The sequence below is a fragment of the Alligator mississippiensis genome, chromosome 3 (genome assembly GCF_030867095.1).
Source record: "Alligator mississippiensis isolate rAllMis1 chromosome 3, rAllMis1, whole genome shotgun sequence".
In the NCBI taxonomy this organism is placed as follows: Eukaryota; Metazoa; Chordata; order Crocodylia; family Alligatoridae; genus Alligator; species Alligator mississippiensis.
This window is the reverse complement of record NC_081826.1, coordinates 192776196-192782195: the sequence shown is the minus strand read 5'-3', so window position 1 is coordinate 192782195 and position 6000 is coordinate 192776196. Positions and strand designations below refer to the sequence as shown.

The following is a 6000-nucleotide window of genomic DNA, read 5'->3' as shown; positions in this document are numbered from 1 at the left end:
CCACGCCAGATTGGGATGCCTTCCAACGCGGGGATTTGTCTTTGAAATCTCCGGGTTTACTCTTGCGAATCATGTTTGGGCACCGAAGGGTGCTAACACTGCTGCTCCCTGAATGTCAAGGCATCCCAGGGAGCCGGGAGCCCTTGGTTGCGAATCGCTGGCCCAGGGAGCTGGAGGCACTGAGCAAACAGGCTTCTCCCCATTTCACAGATGAAGAGAGTGAGGACCAGAGGGCGCTGGGGCTAAGGGCTGTGTTAGGTGGCGTTTAGAGAAGAGTTGTGTAGGATGGCTTGAGGAGGGATGGCCCTGTCTCGGACAGGGGGGCGGAGGGGATGCCCTGTGGCAGCGGGACTGCCCAAGCCTTGAGATAGGGCCCCTCTTGCCGCAGAGCTTCCCGTATGCCCACGACAGGAGCCAAGAACGACACCCCTGCCTGCCTGCCTGCCTGCCCCACACGCGAAGCCCGCACCAGCGCCACGCAAGCCTGGGCGGCATTGTTGGTCTGGGGCAGCGCGCAGCCGCAGTGCGGCCCGCGCGGCGCTGCTACAAAGAGCGGCGAGCCGGCGGCGGGGCAGGAGCTTCAGTCCGCGTTTGTTGCGCTTCGTGGGCTCCGACGGCGGCTCCGCGCAGCGCGGGAGGGAGGTGAGCGCTGCCGCGTGAGGGGACTTTGCATGGATGCTGCTGCTGCTGCTGCTGCAGCTTTGCTTCCCCCCGTCCAGCAAGGGATGGATCTGCAGCTTCCCCTTCCCCGGGCTCTGCGCCCCTCTTCCCCCCCCCTGCTGCTGCTTTCCCCCACGGAGAGCTCCAGGAGAGCCCCCGGTTGTGGGGGGAGCACTCTGCTGTTAGAGCCAGCCTTGCTAGGCAGAGTTAGCAGCTGGATCTGCTGCTGCGGGGTGGTTGGTTGTAGCCGTGTTTGTTTAAGGACAGAGGCAGACGAGGCTTTTTGGGTAAACGTAGTCTCTTAGTAGAGTAGCTTAGCAGTTGGGGGAAAATGGTCTTTGCAAGCCTTGGAACATAAACAGCCTTCTTCAGGCACAGGGAGGATCTGAAAAAGGGTGTTTGTGCCTGAAAGCTTGCAGAGAACATTTCCCCTCCCCCCAACTCCCCAGCTCTTGAGTTGATCTAATAAAAGAGATCCCATTTACCCAGAGCACCTTGTCTGGTCTGGTCTGATCTGCTGGGGATTTTGGTAGCACTGGCCTCTGGGAGTCTGTGGGGAAGGGGAAAGGCTTCAGTTGCTCCAGCTCTCAATGGCTTGAAATATAAGCCTGAAGTGCCCAGTAGCCCTTGCCCAGCTGGCACAGCAGGTTCTGAGGTGCCCCTTGCCTTGGCCTGATGTGCTGAGGGGGGACTGGGTGGTGTGTGTATTCATCAGCACAGACAATCTGTGGAGGAGCCCAAAGTGACCCCTCTGGGTCTGGGGGTTGGGCTGCCTCTCTGCTTTACTCTTCCCTTCCCACGCCTCTCACATTTCCAACCATATATTTCCCTGCTGCCAAGGGCTAGTGGAGACAGGCCGCTGATGTGTACCTGCATATGGCAGGACAGGCCAAAGGTTTTTTGGTTTTTTTTTCTCCAAAGAGCTTGAGCTTTTGTTCAGGGGTGATGCTTTTTTATCAGGTGATACCCCTGATATCACGGGGGTGGGGAATACTTTCTTTTTCAGACGTGCTTGGCTCCACTTGTGAAACTTCTGGCCAGACTTTGAAAAGAGAGTAGCAGAGCCTGTTAAAACTTGGCAGTTTATTTGAGTGCCTCAGTAAGAAGTGAGCTGTTTGGAGCAATCTTGCTTGGATGCCTAATAGAGATGCGCTGAGCCTGGATAAATTACGTAGAGCCTGGTCTATTATTACTGCTGCTATTATTGAATTGCAGTTATGCTAGAGGGTGTAGGGGCATGTTCTGCCATCTACTGTACAATCTTAAAATACTGTGTCTCAGTATTGTTGTTGTTGATTCAGCTCCTATAATAGGACGCCTTAGGGGACAAATGACCAACGTACAGTGGCCTATGTTCATTGAAAGCCATTGCTTCCCAAAACAAAGGCTTTAAAGTTGTCTCTGTCAAGCATGTTTCAAAGATGGGTGCTGCTAAATACAGTTTATAACACCAATCAACCTCTTTAATGGGGGGGGGTGTGTGTGTGTGTGTGTGTGTGTGTGTGTGTGTGTGTGTGTGTGTGTGTGTGTGTGTGTGTGTGTGTGTGTGTGTGTGTGTTAAACATGGATTTTGTCTGGCTAGGTCTAGCCTAGACTGTTGTTCCCATAATAGAAACAATTAAACTTATTATAAGAGGTGTGCCCATAATGTGTTTTATGGCTAAGGACAGAGATTACACACAAACTGGTATAAGTGATCGGAAACTGGTTCAAATCTGTAACGCAGCAGAAGTTCAGTGCGTGTAAACGGCTTTCAAAATAGCCATACCCAGTTTAAGATAAACCTGGATGGATGTAGTATCAGACTTAAGTGATTTTAACCTAAATCAGTCAATCAGGCTCTGCACAAGGTAGGCAGGTTACCCTTGGCCTAAACTGTCTACTCCCTCTGAGCAGGGAGGCGAGCTCTAGTGCCCCTCTGGCTTCAGGTCTGGGCCACTGCAGGCATGTGGTTGCATTTCTGGAATCAAGAGTAAATGTCTGTTCACTTGCTTCTTGGTTCAATCTATGCAGTTTAGACTAACCTGAGAAGATTGAATCAATTCAGCCTCAGACTTTTTAACTATGTGTACTTGGCCTGTTGTGCTTTGATTATAGCAGACATGTAGTCCCTGTCCTGAGCAATAGGGAGTAAGATGCATGCCATTCAAATGGTGGAGAAAATGCCAAAGTATAAAAATGAAAATGGATATTTAAATGTGGAATCTCTGTAGTCTGCAACTTGGCCAATACTATTTGACCTCCCATAGATCTCATGGCAGATGTGAATCTCAAGGAAGGGAAAGATATCATGGATATCTTCATGGGTGCTAGTCTATGCATTTGTGACGGTAGGGAAGATGGTGTAAGGAATGTGGGCAGGTGGGGTCTTGGCCCCATGCACAGTGGCTGATGTGTTGTTTGTGTTTGTTTGTTTCTTGTGGTTTTTTTCCGGTACGGTTACGCAGAAACATTGTTTTTGAACATAGTAAGCTTGCTGCTCTTGTTAGCAAATGTGACTGCTAATTTTGGCTTTTCCAGTTTTCTGGGTGCCCACCTTGAGAGAACTCAGACAAGCTTGATTCCTTTTAGAGGGTAGTGCTTTCTAAAATGTGGGCCCTTTCAGGAATCAAAATTCAGGCTCCCAAAATAACCTTTCACTTTTGGAACGTGTAGAACGCTGCATACCTGTGGCTGCAGTGCTAAAACTGTTTGAAGAGTGGTTCAAACATGACTTCAGGTCACAGTGTATATACAGGGCCTCTACTGTGACTTGAATGACTTCTCTTAGCTGCTTTGGCTTGAGGTAAAACCTAACTGTTTAGTGTTCCTCTGGTGAAGCTAAGGTCTGCTATTTGTGCTTTTTATAAAATGAAACTCTTAAAAATTTGATTAAGAGAATTGCTTGTCTGGCAACTCTTGATCTTCTTCATCAAAACCTTAGGTCTTGTCTGGCTATAAAGTGGCCTGTCAATTTGCATATTAAAAAGTAAATCTGGATTATTATTATTATGGTACATCTTAGTTCATCCTTTGTCTAACAGAGGGTGATGGGAGAGATTTAAGGGTTTGGAAGATGAATATCTTCAAAGAAAAGGAATAGGTATGGACTTAGAGGAAAAGGTGATATAGGGCAGTGTTTCTCAGTTGGGGGTCCATGGCCCCTGGGGTGCTGCGAGCAGATTTGAGGGGGGGGGGGGGCTGTGAATCTGGTGTAATCATCTCCGAAGCCAGCTGGGGCAGCTCATGCCTGGGCTGAGCCCACTGCTGGTACCAGGTTCACGGAACGTCACAGATTCTCCTCTTTAAAGGAGAAACCTGCAATTTCCCACATTTTCTCCTTGCAGGCTGGCAGCATTCCAGCCTGCAATGGGCTGTTTGGTGCTGGGTAGGAGAGTGGGAGGAGGCTACTACAGCGGATGGTGCCACATACATGTGTGCACATGCAAGTGGCAGCCAGACAGCGATAAAGAACACCACCTCCCTGCTGGTAAATTTCTGAAGCCCTGTGCCGGGTGTTGATGCAGCCTGGCTGGACCAGCCAGCTGGACCCAGTGTAGGAGGGTGGAGCAGGGTGGTGAGGTTTATTGCTGCCTCAGCCTCCAGGACCCCCATGCCAGCCATGCTGCCACCAGCAGGAAGAGTAATGGCCTGGGAGGAGAGGGGCATAGGTGATATGTAGGGGGGCCTTGGGGGGGGGTGGCCCCCTGAGATTGACGGTCACCACTGGCTTCTGTGGGCTGTTGCTGCTTGCCTCCCACCCTAGCTGCTGATGGCGTCTGTGGGTGGTCCCCATGTGTCCTCACCCCTCCCACTGATTCTGGATGCTGTGAGTGCTTCCCCCTTGCTGTTTGCCCCCATGGTGCCCTGCCAGTCTTGGGAGTCCCCAGTTGTTCAAGGCGGGGCATGTTGCCATTGCTTCTTCCTGCTGCTGGAGGCGCAGTCAGACCATGCCCTGTTCTGGCCTCCCACCCCACGTGGGTTGGGAGTGCAGGGCACCGTCGAGGCCAGGGGACTGCAGGTCAGGAGCGAGGAGGGCCTTGAGTCCAAAAAGGTTGAGAACCACTGATACAGGCAGACAACTTTCTTTGGGCAGATGTGATTTTTATTAAACCAACCTTCGGTGGTATAGGGCAGCATTTCCCAGTCTGTTCCAGCCCTAGGCACATTTGCATTAATAAAACTTTTCCACGGCACATCTGTTAAGGCATTCCTCATCCTCATACCTATTGTAGCTCATTGTCATGGCAAAATTCTGCAGCACGCTTGTTCATTTCTGACGGCACACTTTTGTGCCATGGCACACTGGTTGGAAAACGGTAATTATAGGGTAATTTAAAGTTGGGCTGTTGTAACCAGGCTTGTGGCAAAGATGTACAAAGAAAGCCCTACCTTCTGTTAGTGTCAGAGTGGGGGGGAGGGAGGGGTAGGTTGAAAGTCCAGTGGCGAGTTGAAAGTCTTTACAGGCCCACTAAGCATCAGGATCAGTCATCTAGTTCGTCCCCTGCATCAAAGTAAGATGTGCTAAGCCCCCCCCCCCCCCCCCCCCCCCCCTTTGCTTTGTAAATTCAACAGTGGCTAAAATAGGTTACTTTCACCAGATAGTATGTGGAAGCATTATTGCATTAACCTTTTTAATTTTAAAAAACCTGAGGGGAAGGGGAAGACGGGGTTACCAGTAACTTGATGAAGATTCCTTCCATTTTAGGAAGTTGGAAGCAGTCTGAGCCTATGAAGTAAGATCAGGAGCTCTGTTTTCTTCTATTCTATTACACTCGGAGCTTCCACTGACTTCAGCGAAATAGCTCTGCTGGTGTTATTGAGGTTGGAAATTGGACTAGGGTCTCCCAGATGTCACCTAAGTAAGTGTGGCCTGGTGGAAGATTAAAGAAGATTTTCCATTTTATGGAAATGGAAAGTACTATAATTTTAATCTGCTCTGAATGAGAAGTCCATTACTGGTTCCTTAACTCTCTCCCCTTTCAGGCATCTAAACTCCAATACCTCTTTTTGTGTCTATTTCTGCAGTGCATTGTATATCTAAATAATAGATGCAGAGTGCAATGAAAGCTGGAATGAAGAATCTGTTTTGTAACAGATGCAGAGTTCTCTGTAGCCTAAATAGAACTGTCAAAAATGGGCAGTAGCTCTTGCTTTTAGTTACAAAAGCACAATGTGTTAATTGTGAACAGTTGCAAATTTCTCCTCATGTCAGCACCTACTGTAATGGAGGAGCAGAGATGATGAGGGTTTTATTTAAGTCATTTAGTTAATGGAATTGAGTAATGGGGCTTAGTGAAAGTTTCAAGCACTAGTGTGTTCTAATCTGATCTATTTGGCTTGCAAATATCAATGAAGCTT

General features: G+C 49.2%; 1 protein-coding gene across 1 annotated transcript in view; it reads left to right on the top strand.

Annotated features, from left to right (window-relative positions):
* The first annotated feature begins 536 nt into the window (after positions 1 to 536).
* Positions 537 to 6000, top strand: part of KANK1 (KN motif and ankyrin repeat domains 1) — a 194162-nt gene continuing 188698 nt past the window's right edge. Inside the window, exon 1 of the mRNA XM_019478103.2 lies at positions 537 to 642. The gene's annotated coding sequence lies outside the window, so the exon portion shown is untranslated. The remainder of the gene's footprint in view (positions 643 to 6000) is intronic.